We start from the raw sequence: 14015 nt of genomic DNA, 5'->3' as shown, positions 1-14015 counted from the left end.
GCACTCTCTCAGTTTTTGTTTTGTAACTATTATTATCTGGATTCCTCACAGATGTTTAAGTAGCACTGTAACCTGTACTGTAGCTTATTGCTACTGACTAGACCTTTAACTGAAGAATAATCACTTTCAAGTTTTAAAATAAAAATCTAACTTGACTACATTTGACAGGTCATACAGTAGATTTTGTATTCCACAGCATAAAGCCAGACAAGGAGGCAGGAAGCATGTGCTCTAAATCAATTAAATTTTTTTCATTCCTACATACTATTTAACAAAATATTTTCATCACAAGTTTACTCTTTAGAACCCATTCATTGATGGTTGTACACTGTTAGATTATGTGATAGAAGCTTATCCACACCCCAACAAAGGAGCACAGAGAGACAGCGGCTCGTGGGGGAGTGCAAATAATACCCTGCCTGGCTCCTCCCAGGCCCATCACAGGAGCAATCAGCCCATCAGAGGCCCATCTCTACAAGCCCAGAGGACCACAGGGATGCAGAATGGCAGGCAAGAACACAAATTAGGGACTTGGAGGAAGGGAGGCCCCATCCAGACCCCTTCCAGGGCTGTCCCAGGAGACCCTCACCCCAGTGTCCAGGTGTGAAACCCATCATGATGACTCAACAACAGAGCACCTCTTGGACAGAGGGGGGTCACTGCCCAGGGGTGTGGGACACATTATGGGACGTAGAGGAAGAGTGTTTGGGGATTGCACAGGACTTACTGTCTTACTATGGGATGTTTACAGGAGGAACCAAAAGCAGGGAAAGGGATGGATTTACATGATTTGGGGAGGAACAAGTGTGAGAAAACAGAGGAGTAAGTGGATAAAAAGGGCTTGCTAGTTGGTTCACTTGTCTGGCTGTGTTCTGCCCTGAGCAGCACAGTCTGTCCTATCTCCTTACCAAATGCCTTTAACTCTTTTCCTGGGCAGGGGCTCTACACGTTATGTATGCGTGCGAGGGGGTCTGAGTGCAGCAACTGTGGTGGGACTGCCCATGCACCTGGTGCCAGCCACCAGAAAGACCAGGTGAGTGGGCTTAAGCATCAGCCTGGACAGGCTCACATGCGTGTGCAGTGCAGCACCGGGAGTGGGGGCGGGCAGACAAGCGCGTGGGTGCATGTAGTGGGAACGTGTTTTCAGCCTTGCTGCTGGTTGGACCCAGGGCATGGAGCTGTGGCAGCCTCACCCCTCTCAGGCTGCCAGATCAGGCCCAAAATTTTCCCCTACGCAAGGGAAGAAAAGGCTTTTGATAAGTTAAACACAGCACACACTTAAAACAAGATTTTCTTCTCACATTCCACATACAGCGATCATCATCTTTCATTCCATATCTCAATTCTGTCCCATTTCCACTATTTTTCCACTCAGATCGTTTCACTCACTTCACATCAATCTTCTCTTATCATAGATATTTCCTCTCCTCCTTTTCACTTCCACACTACCCCTACCTCAGATTTTACACGTTTATTTTCTTTTAGTTTCCTTAGGCCCTTCTCCATTTTCTATAACCTTACCTTTGTCTTCCTCTCCATGAAATTCTTTTTATCATTTCCTCTTTAAATTCCTCAACCACTCTTTCAGTAGAGATAAAAACTGCCCCTTACACATTCTGACATTTCTCTTCAGCTTTCTTCCCGCTTGCCAAAATTCATTCTTTGTAACACTGCCTTTCACTCTCTTTCAAAGAGAAACACATGCAATTGAGGCGCTCTTCTTCTTACTTAAATAAAAGATGGCTATTTTAAAACACTTGCTGACTGAACAGGGTTTGTATTAAAGTTTTTTCACAGGACAGAATAAAATCAGCAGACTATTACTACGAATGCAGTTCAAAAGAAACAAAAAAATCAGAAAACAGTTTCTCACAAAGTACAGAGACTGCTCACGTAACAAACCCACAAAGAAAATACACGAGGTTTAGCTATTTCTTTTCCCCTCCTCCCCTGTGTGTGGCTGCAGAAGGGAGACCATATTCACATATTCCTCATGCTAGAATTTAGTTTCCCAGGCTTTGCCCTACCTTAAGCTGCCCACCTTACCAACTTCAGCATATCTATATACGATGGCAAAGTTGAATTATGTTCTTTAGCAAGAGTTTATGGAAGAGCTTTTATCTTTTTGAAGCATTTAGCTTCAAACAGACAGTCAGTCCCTTTCTTCCAGCTCCACAGAATACTGCATACCACCAGCTGTGAAGACCCACATTTGAGAGGCATGTGGAGATGGGATCAGTTTGGCTTTTTTGCAGGTATGCCATCTTCCATCCAATACCTCCCATTGTTTGTTAGGACTTCCATTAACGTAAGACACTGATTTTACTGTTTGATTTTTAAAAGTTCCCATACAAACAAGGTAGATGTATTTTAAATAACTCTACACGACTGAAAATATTTATCAGCTTTATAGAAAAGCATCAGTCTTCACGAAAACTCATATCCATCAGCTGACTCTACTGACTGTTCACCCACATGTAGAGCTAGCACAGAGAAGGAAAATCTGATACTGTTACTATGTAGAGGAACTTTCTACACTGCACTGAAATTATTACCACTGGTCAGAAGTACAACTGTGTCACATTAGCTGACCTGTGTTTGCCTGCACTTGGCAGAAGGGCTTTAAACAGAACAGACCACACCACTGTGAGGAGACAGTAGACATCATTTGAAGGGGGTTGGCACTTCAGAGCCATGCTTCAAGTTTCTCTCCAAAGAAGCAGCACAGACCCTCTGAACCTGAAGCAGCAAAGAAGTAAAGTAGCATATTGTCCACCACAGGCCAAGTGAGGAACATGCCTGTGTTCACAGATTACGTGGCAAGGACTGGTCACACAGCCTGATGCTAGTTTCACATAATCATCCCTTTCCTATGAGGGCCAAAGATCAGAAAAGCATTATTAGATTTAGTCCTGCTACACACTACTTCATGCTAGCACGTGGGACTTTCACTTCACAGCCTACTTCTGAGCAAAAGTTTTTTCCTTACTCCAGCTGATAGCGTCAAGGTCTTTGAATAGCAGAGCAATACAGAGCTCACTTCAACTGCCTCTGCACTCAGCTGACCCTGATAACCAGAGAGCTGGAGCTCGCCTCGCGTTCTTCCACTACGTAAATGGGCTCCAGCCAATGATTTCCAGCAATATACCAGGATTAATGCTACAGTCCATGTTATTTTCCCAGCCTCCTTTCATCACACTTATCAAGCCCTACAATGTCTTACATTGGGCTTGGGCTTCTCCTTAAAACTCTGATCACATAACACATGCGCACCCTTGCCTTGTCAGGAGACAGGTCCAAAAGTTCACTTCTCCATTGGCTAGAAATCTTATCCTACTCCTTATTTTATTAGTACTTGATCTCATGCTAAAATTTTGTTCCTTAGGTTAGGTATCCATCTAGCTTGGCTCATGTTACATCAATTTTACATCTGAATCAATGTATTAATATTTGTTTTCCTCTTTGAATCTTTCATGCTAAAGAAGTCCCTTTTTTCCATAGAATCATTGGTATTTCAAATATTCCATCTGGAAAAGACTTCAGAGAAGAATACCTTGGGGGAAGGAAGGAGGTGCAGCAAGAACCCTATCTCCCATGAGACCTGCAGTCATCAAGCCATCACAACGTAAACTACGCTCCATGGAGGTCAAGGAAGATGCTTCCATGACTGCAAAGATGGCCTGGCTTTCCCTCACTGTGCTTTCGTTTGGAATCTCTTCTCCTCTCTTTTAGAGAGCTGAAGGGCAGAAACTGGAAAATGGGGATTAGTACACTATTAACCTCAAACACATTTTCACTCAATGACTTAATGTGACCAAAAATAATTATGACATGCACACAAGCTATCCCCTACATATCCTCACTGGGAGCCCTAACCATATGATGCCAGGACAATTACATTTCCATAAGTTCTGCAGAACCATGGTGCCACTTCCCTTCCCAGCTTGTCCCCTCTACACCTGTATAATGCAACATGAAGTAAAAATATAACACAACACAAGGGAGCAGTTAATTGTAATATTTTTATAGGCATCAAAAAGGATAGAGAAAATGCTCCTCTGAGGAAAATGGAAAGCCTTACATGAAATCAGTCAGTCACCACTACCTTATTTAAAGAACTTAATTTTGCAACAGAGATAAACAGACAAGGAAGAGTGTTATTCTGAATCGCAAATGAAAGAAGCTTGTTTTTTATATGCTCAGACTGAGCTGCTGAACAGATTAGAAGTACTTTGTACCCCACATTTTCCATGATGCCCCACATTGCCCAGTATTTTCATACAGTGAAATATTACATACCCTTTTTGCAGAAATAAAGTTTGATATCTAATTTCATCTACAAAAAAGTTCATTTAAAGGTACAAATAGTCCAAACTTGGATTTCAGTTGGTGGTGGGCAATAGTAGAAACATTCCCAGTGCATCCCACCCTCCTTGATCTGCCAGACTTGTTATACATTTTATTGTACTGAAGTCTGAGGGTTTGGACTACCATTTTTTCTCTACAAAGTAGAGAAATATAAATGAAACAAAGTCAACTTAATATCATACAGTTTGGCTTTGCAAAAATGCACTCACATCTGCCTAATATGAAGTTTTAACAATTGTTTCACATTTTATAAAAATACCAAGCTATTGCTTGCCTTTTAAAGGAATATAAAGAATGGATTTAAGTCTTATAAACCAAAACATCCACAAGTTGGAGAATTTTCAAGCTATCATTGATCACATAGAGCTAACTTACAGTAACATCACTTTTCCTTCCACACCATTATATTATCAAGAAAAGTTTACATAGCACAAAACTGCCCTTTCTTCTTTATCTTAAAATTTCCAGTAACTGCTGCATCTAGCTCCATTTTCTTTGCTCTTCTTTCTTTGCTTTATTGTTTCTTATACGGGATGGGTAGGTGCACATTCACAGAACATCTTTGCAGATTCAGAAAGAACCACTGCCTCTAACCGCCTGCTCAGCGCTGCCTGTGCAGGCAGACAGACAGAGACACAGAGCATACAACACTGCCAGCTACCTCACTCCAAAGCACTAATAGTTCAGCCAGGTCAGTACAGGGTAGCAGCTAACCAGCTAAGGTTTCATGTTGTGCTGTACTTCCCATCACCATCCCAGGCATGCCCACATGTCATAGGGACAGACAGACATAGATGGGTCAGTTCTGGAAGACATTCTTGTGAAAAAAATCTGGCAACAGACAAGCAAAGTTAATGGGACAAAACTTAGGCAGGAATATTATAACTCTTCCTACACGCAAGCTACCAGAAATGCTTCCAATGCCTTGAATGCCACACTCCTTGTGTAAAAATATTAATTTGGTAAGATTATAAAAGAACTATAAATATAGTATCATCATCACTGTAAAATCAGAAGCTTTGTTTTTCAATAGTCACCTAGTCTGAAATTAACTTTATATCCTTCCGCAGCTTGGCACTGCCAAAACCTCTCACGATACAGTACAAGACCTATCCTGTACACCTGCCCTACAATAAACACGATAGCACTGTGGCAGTACAACTGCTCGAAGCACCTTTAATGCCTTCACAACCCAAGAACCATTCCGTAGAAGGAACTATATGAAACAAGTAGCATTGAAATACCCTAGAGAGCTGTGAAACAACACAGAATAATGCAACACTATCAAACTTCCTCTCTTTCCAAATCACTGCACTCTAATTAACGAGATTTAAGTTTCAGTGTATGCCCAGCTGTCAATGAACTCGGGAAAAAAAGGCACTGAACCAACAAGGTAATGTTATTTTACTGTTTCGTATTGCTTTGACTGTATCATATAGTCTACTTTTTAATAGGTGTTTATTCCTCTTTCCTGAAGAATCTGATATAAACTGCTGTAATATCACATGCCTGCCTGGAAAAAAAATCACCTTTTCAATTACCAATGATTTGGAAAAATACTATCCAGCAGAAGAGATGTCCTTTTTTTGGCCTGTGATCACTCTGTTCACTTTAAAGGAATACACCTCATTAACCCTGATAATTAACAAGGTTATTCTCATCACATAAAAGGTTTAAGTTCCTCTATAAAGTCATTATTTGAATTTGCACTGCTATTAAGATTATAAGGCTATTCTGGATTTAATTTCACACAGCAAGATGTTTCTCTTTAAATATCCTAATTTTTTTTCAAGTCAAGGCATATAATTTCATTGTCATGTATACTACATGACAGTGAATCTACTGGATTAAGGAATGGCTAATATACATACAGAAACCAAACAAAATTAAGGTTGAAAACCTAGAAGGGGTCAGGCAGCAATACAAAAAGGCAGCAAAAATAGAAAACAGGCATCAGACAGCAGCATGGCTGTGGCAGCAGAAGCCAGCGCTAACTGAAAAAGGAGAAAAGGACCAGAATTACAAGGAGTTACACAGACCCTGGGAAAAGACTACCAGCAGACGTATCAACTCCAAGTTGGACCATTCCAATAAGACTCCACAGGCTACAGAGAAACTTCAATTTCCCACGCTCTTCACACTGGAAGTGTAGTAGTGCCCATTTGGCGAATTTTGTTCCTAGATCACATGTAAGGTTTCTCAGAACTGATTAGCTAATAAAATCTTCTAAAAATCTAATAAATGCTTTAATGTTTGCACATAGGTGTTCCTAGTACATGAACCTGCTTCTCTGACAACAGAAAAGCCAGTTGTCTAAAGCCAGACAATTATTCTGAGGATATTAAAAAGTTAATTGCAGCAGTCGCATATACAAATCCTACATCACATATAAAAACCAAGATGACAGTTTATCTCATTATCCATACTGACATCACACTAGTTGATGTGATCTGTAGTTAACAAATATATGGAATAATCATAGTACAGAAAAAATCAGTCACATTTATTTAGACATTTAATTATACAGCTTTCATTGGCAGCATACCTGATACCAGAGCACTCAAGCACCTTGAATGTAAATATCTAGAGATGTCAAATTAACACTCAAGGTTTTGCAAAGAAGTTTCTTTTGCACCGAATTCAGTCATTATTAAATAATAATAATTTAAAAAATCCTTCAAGTGTTTGAACAGAAAAGAGAACTTTCTGTCATGAGATGGGGATTACCACAGCTCTGACTGGGTCGAATATTGAAATGAAGCAAGTTCACAGATCTAAGCTCAGCTGTCAGTCCCATATGGGAGAGTTTCAGGCACTGCTACCTTGACCCATCCATGCACCTTAAAAGGGTGTCATTCATTTAGCGTGCATTTGCCAAAAACTCTCATTTTTGTATTTTAAAGCAGCCATTGCTAAGTCTTGTCACAAGTGTTTAGCAGTGTGAGAAAAGCATTAAACTCTTCCCATGACAAGTGTCAAGAGTGCTGTGAAATATTCAGAATAAACCCACTAGTCAGTCTAATCAGCATAACAACTCCCTCAGGAATTATCATTTTGCAAATCTCTCAAACACATAAAAAGGGTAAGAAAGTTGTTAAAAATATAGCAGGGTACTCATGAATGAGCCATACACTGAATTTGCTTTTTAAAGTCTAAAGCAAGTGACAGTTCTTCAGCAGAACGAAGACAGAAGTATGCACATGAGATTAATAGATGAGGTAATGGACAGCAGTATTTAATCATCATGACAGCTTTATGTAAGTTTGGATGAGACTTTTGGTCAGGAATATTAGACGCTAGCAGAGTTTTCAGTACTGTTAGGAAGCATCATCACTGTGCCTCCAAACACACCCTTATATGTGGTTTGCACATTGGGAAATGCACCTGAATACTCACAGGTTATCCAGTGCTACCTTTGTTAGTTAATACATTCCACTTTTCCTTTTCAAATTATGGTTTTGCAATTGCAACCAACGCCCTCCCAACAGCAAACATATAAGTTTCTCCATTAATTAGTCTCCTTTCTCACTCTAATAAATATGTACACAACACATATCTTCTCACACACACACACCCCCAGCACAGTCAGGGACAGAACCCCAAACAGAAGCGTTTGTTTTTCAACATGAAGTTCAAAGAGCTTAAAATTACTTTTTTTTTTTTCCTTTTCTTTTTTAAACAAACACTGAAAGTAACCAGAGTGGCTTTGGCATTGCTTTAATCAGTTTAAACTTGAAGACAGGAACTCTAATTAAAATCTGGAACTCTAGTTGTAAGAAACAGCTAATTAGTTCCCAACTTTTTAATGAAGCAGTATGGCAGCGTCCATATTAGCTGTTCAGTATTAAAAAGGAAATGTTCTGCAAGATAAGCTTGTTCTCTCAGGCGCTACATCAGTTTGTACATTTACTTCAATCCATGCCATTGTCATAGGGATTTAAGAAAACACACTATAATAACTATCAGATTTGCAGATCTCCACACACAGTAAGATAATCGAACTTTGCAGCATTTCGAACAGACAAAGAGAAATACAAGGCAGTTCATTACCTTTCTGATAGGCAATGAAGACAATTTAAATTGCACTGAAGTATAAGGTTGTGTTTCCCTCCTTTCAATTAGTTCCTGACCACAACCTGCAAATATAACAAAGAGGAAGATGGGGAAGAAGTGAGAGAAGGCATTTTATGCTTGTGCTTCCCAGAAGCCTGGGCAAAATACATGGGATAGGGGAAAAGGGAGAACTGCCAGATGAAGAGGAGCCTTGGCCAGACAGTCACAGCAAGACATGCTGACAGCGGTGACAGCCTGAACACCTTCCTTCACATTTCCGCAGCTTTCACTATCTCAGTTTATAAGGGCTGGTACTTCTATCCCCCTTCCCACACACAGAGCATCAACTTAAAAAAAAAAAAATCGCTGAAAAATTGGTTACAAACCAAGGACAAGTAAGTTCGCCCACACTCCCAAGCCAGGTTTTTCTAACCCGGGTTTCCTCTTGTTACGAAGTGGCAATATGCCGCGCTTACTCAGAAAACCCTTAACGTTGAGGCAGCATTTATCCCGGTGCTGAGCCGGGAAGGGTGTGAAACTGTCCCTACGAGAGTCGGAGGTGCGCTGGGGAGGGGCTGTGGCGAGGAGCGGCGGTGCCCGCGGCCGCCCCCCGCTCCCCGGCGGCAGCTCCCTCCCGGGGTCGGTCTCCGACTTGGGGCAAGGGGCTGGAAGAGCAAGAGAAACTCCCTTCGCTTATTTCTCCCAGCAGCACACAAGCTGGAGGCTGAGGGACCGGGGCAGCCGGGGCTGCTGCTCCGCACCGGCGGCTGTGAAAGTGCCGGCCCGACGGAACGGTGTAACGAGCAGAGGAGCTGGCGGACACCCCCGCTCCCCGCCTGCACCCGCGGCCGGCCGGCAGGAGGGGAACAGCGGCAGGAACCCGCCCGGGTACCCTGATGCGCTGCTCCCAAAAAAAACAAAACAACAACAACAAAACCAAAAACCAAACCAACCCACCAAAAAAAAAAACAAAACAAAACAAACAAAAAACCACAACCCTCCCCCCCAAAAAATTTAAAAAAAAAAAACAGAAAAAAAACCCACCTCACCCCCTAAAAAGGGCAGCACCCGGAACCCGGCAGGTGCCCCGCCGCCACCGACCCCCCCGCGCCAGGCCGCCGCCCGCGCACTCACCAGCGGCGGGCCGAGGTGCCTCAGGAAGCGCGCTGCCGGGGCGGCGGGGCACGCTGCCCGCCGGGCTGCGCCCTCCGCCCCATCCCGCCGCCCGAGCAGCCGCCAGCCCGGCGCGGCGCTGCCGCCCCGCCCCGCCGCGGCTCGCCCCGCCCCTGCCCCGCCCGCATGATGTCATCCCGCGGAGCCGCCCCGGGGTCCCCAGGAAGGGCGTGCAGCGCCCCCCGTGCGCCCCGCCGCCTCTCCCGGCCCCGCTGTGTGCGGGGGGGCGGCTGCCCGCCCGCCGCGGCCGTTCGCATGGAAACACGGACGCGGGAATGGAGCCTTGCGATCAGAGCGTTCCACGCGGGAGGATTCGCCCCTCTTCCTCCCCTCACCCGGTTTCTGCTTTTCCCGTGAAATATCCTTCAAAATCACTTTGTTGGAAGTGTAGCAATCCTGCGTGGAGCATCTGGGCGGGAGAGGCTGAGGGCTTGTTTACATGTTCATTTCTCTTTGCATTAAAACACGGAGTGGTCGCCTGGATTCTCCCGTTCCCCTCCGAGAGCTGTGCAGAAATGGCATCTGAGCCCTTAGTTCAATACGGAGAAGAATTAGAGCGGGGGGGGGCGGGGGGGTTGGACGGGAGGGGGCACACGACACAACAACATGCAGCTCCATTGCTTAGACCGCAAGCTGTATAATTATTCTCATGTCATGTTTGAAAATGTCTTAAGTTTGAATGGCTTAGGTAGCTTAACAAACAAACGTCCTGAGGCAGCGAGCTCAGGTAGTGGTCCAGAGTGGGAAAGCCAAAATAAAATAAAATGAAAAACCTACCTTAGACCAAATTTCCAGAAGCACAACACATCTGCTAGTTACATATATTGATAAAGGCTTAATCACCAGAATAAACCGTTCCAGGCTGATTTAAAGTATGCCTCTATGGTCCCAAGGGACAGAAAGAGTAGAAGGAGGACATACAGACTTTCTTTTCTTTTTCCTTTCCTTTCCTTTCCTTTCCTTTCCTTTCCTTTCCTTTCCTTTCCTTTTTCTTTTTCTTTTCTTTTCGTAACTGTGCTCGATTGACAGGTCTAGAAATTAAAGAAAACATCGGTCTGAGCTGCACTGTGGAAGGAGCGGTAGTACAAGCCTTAGGCTTCTTCAAAGAAGTCCATCCGCTGAAAAGATGGAGAACTGTCAAGTCCTGTTGCCATAAGCGCAAGTGTCTAAACAAACATCACCTATATCATGATGAAAACATTAAGTGGGTACCTGCATATTAAGGAGTTCACTCTTATTTCTCATATTTTTCTGGCTCCTGGGATCTGATCCAAAGCTCAAAACGTGACAGGTTTTCTAAAGTTATATCTGCTTGTTATATGTTTCTGCACCTTTTCGTATAAATAGTAAAAAGGAAATAAAACAGTTCAAAATTCTCCTCTCACCTTCTGGCATTAGTTTAAAGATTCTTTTAATTCTCAACTATATGCAAGTACATTTTCACTCATGCTTGCAGTTTTTATCTTACCTTATTTATCTTTTTATCTTATTGGAGATTTCACCTAATCAGGTTTGTAACAGCAATTTTTATACCCTGAAAATAAAATTGAAAATGGAGCTACATCAGCCTCAATTATTGCTGCTCTGCTTCACCATTGTAATGCACTTGCATGGCTGCTCACTGCATCAAAATACATCCCTTCCTCCCTTCCAAAGAAAGTATTTGGGTGTTAAATTGTTTCCTGTTAACTGCAGAATGATTTTTCAAAAACGGGATCAGTAAAAACATACTTGCAGGAATGAGGACTCTCCTTCCAAAAAAAATCGTCCTCCCATCTGGCATCCTGAAGCCCTAAGCAGAGGCAGTAGTATGACACTTCTGCTCATTGCTTTGGGTAAGTGGACTAGTCACTGAGGTCTAGTAAAGGCTACTGATCTCATGAATCCAGTGTTGTTTCATTTCAGTAAGACACTTCAGTGATTCCATTAAGTGCAACACAAAATGTAAAAGACAAAAAATACCCCAAACTCACACAGACAACTGATATTAAGTGAATAATGAGGCAGCTACCCACATAAAACAAGGGACATGGTGACATTTGGACAGTAATATTTAGCTGGAAAAAGATGTGTACTAGCCAGAAGATGTATACTAGGCAATTAATTCAGAGTTCATATAAAACGATGAGCTCAGTTCACCATCGCAGAGCAATTTCCTCACAGTGGATTCCTCAGCAGAGCACCGTCTGTCAGTGCAAAAGGCATGTTATAATTGCTAGTATTGTATCAGTTAACACTGGTGGAAATATTGGTTTAGAGAGAGCTGCAGCTTCCTCTAGCAAACTTTTATAGATCCCTTCATACCTCGAGGACATTAACAACTCTGTAACTACAGCTGCTCTGATTCCATATGACTAAGACAACCAAGAACAATGCGCCAGAGCAATTTATTATGACCAAACGTGTCTGAGTTCATTGCTTACCCTACCTAAACTTTTTTCTTTGGATGTCAAGATTCAGTCTTCCTGAAAGCCAGTATATTTGGATTTTTAAAGAGATATCAAAGTTGAGGAAGCGTTTGTGCTGAAGAAGGGCCTGAATAGCAGCTTTATGGGTTCAGAACTATAGCATTTAAACACAGGGCTAAACTTTTCTGAGTTAATCCTTCCAAGTATCAAAAATGAATATTGTATTTACAAACCTTTCATAAACATATGTGTTATAGAGCAACAAACTTGTACAGCTACATGTCACAAAATTCAAGTGAAAACTTATGTCAAATTTTCATTTAAAAAAAAAAGAAAAAAACACATTTAACGTGGAGGACGTGGCAAGCAAAAGGGAGGGAAGAAAGAATCATGCTATATACATTATTTAAGGCAGAAAGAGGATTAAGGTAGGAAATCTTAAAATGAGTACTTGGTAATTTTTGCAATGAGATTCGAATTGACTTAAGAGTCAATGTGACATTAGATTTATCAAAACTATAAATAAATTTGAATCAGGTTCTGCAGGCTTGGTCCATGAAATGAAAGACAGCAACAATACCATTCTTCAATTAAAAAATAAGAAAATTCATGGTTTGAGCCTTTGCTTCACCCTCAGGATGTGCTTACTCTGCCTAGGTTCAAGCATAGGTAAGATGTTCCCACCAAAAGAAGTGACTCTTCCTTTCTTTCAGGTATTCCCAAGCCTCCCAGTATCAGCATTAATGAACGCATAAACTGATGTGGTGAGCAAGATCAGTTTACCTATCAGGCTGGAGAACAAAAAATCTGGAAGTTTTAGAAAATTATATGTATCCCCTCCTCCAGCTATCACCAATCACTAGTGCTTGCACAAGAGTAGCAGGAGCTCAGCACATGGGTCTGGGGGAGAGAAAACAGAGGGAAAGCCTGCAGCAGAAATGTGGTGGCACTAACTCATGCCAGCTATGAAACATGCAAGAGTGGAAGCAGTTACCCCACCGACAAAGATTTACGATGCTCTTGAATGTGATGATTTCCTTTTCTTCTTGTTTTGCTAAGTTGAAAACAGCTGTCTTGGTAATCAAGTCTGCTTTACAGTAGAACAGCTCAAAACAGGAAGGATTAAGTTAGTGCTTCCCCAGACTTGATCACGGCCTGATAGTTAGGCTAAGAAGATGAGAAGTCCAGCTTTTAAACCCTCCAGGCAGAAAAGGGAATTGAATTAAGTCTAACATTTAGACTGGACAAGCGTGTTAATCACAGAGATAACAGATAAAAAGAGGAGAAAAGTCTTTCTGGAGTTTAGTGAATCTCCAACAATTTTGCAACTCTTTCAACTTCCTCATTGTCATTACTTTTGTATTAGTGCGTTTAGAAAAATAAAGTCTTGTTTCCATTGTAATGACTTTCACATTGAGGATTTTCTTCATTTCAAGATAAAATAAAAGATGCTTCATTTGTTCATGTTTAAATCATCATTGAACTCTGAATAAAAGCTATGGTGAAACAATGCTAGAAATATATATCCCCAAGACCAGACAAAAAATATTTGTTAGAATAAAGAAAAAACCCAAACCCAGAAGCCAGCCACTTACTCTTTCTTTACTGAAGTGCTTTCTCAGCCTGCTGTTTGCCTTGCTGCTAGATCTTCAGAGCATGAGTTCATATGTATTCTGAATAAGAAGGACATAACAGAGAAGACAGAAAGGTACAGCTATTTCACATCACAAAGCATGGCTGTAGAGATACAATGGAGGAAGGACAGAAGTTACTTTCCTTGTTCTTCTCCCTCCTCTGAGTAAAAAACTCTACCAAATTAAAACAGACTTCATGTTGTGTTTCCTACTATACATTCAGCAACAGAAAGGCATGCTACCTGTTGCCTGAACTAACCAAGCTAAAAGAGAATGTCCAAATACGTGGATGAAAATATTAAGGCACAACTCCTGTTCTCACTTTGACCTCGAGTCCTCATATTTAATGAGCCAGCTTTACTTTGACAAATTATGCAAG

The 14015-nt window shown here is 41.9% G+C and overlaps 1 protein-coding gene across 2 annotated transcripts in view; it reads right to left on the bottom strand.

The window, feature by feature from the left end:
• The window catches only part of MARCHF1 (membrane associated ring-CH-type finger 1), a 297872-nt gene extending 288229 nt beyond the window's left edge, over nucleotides 1-9643 (bottom strand). For both annotated transcript variants that reach the window (XM_068403330.1, XM_068403331.1), the window contains exons 1-2: nucleotides 9556-9643; nucleotides 8419-8504 (exon numbers count right to left, since the gene is read on the bottom strand). The gene's annotated coding sequence lies outside the window, so the exon portion shown is untranslated. The remainder of the gene's footprint in view (nucleotides 1-8418; nucleotides 8505-9555) is intronic.
• Between the last annotated feature and the right edge of the window lie 4372 nt (nucleotides 9644-14015).

This window comes from Nyctibius grandis, chromosome 6 (genome assembly GCF_013368605.1).
Source record: "Nyctibius grandis isolate bNycGra1 chromosome 6, bNycGra1.pri, whole genome shotgun sequence".
Lineage (NCBI taxonomy): Eukaryota > Metazoa > Chordata > Aves > Nyctibiiformes > Nyctibiidae > Nyctibius > Nyctibius grandis.
Note: the sequence above shows the minus strand (reverse complement) of the source record. Positions and strands in the feature narration are given on the sequence as shown.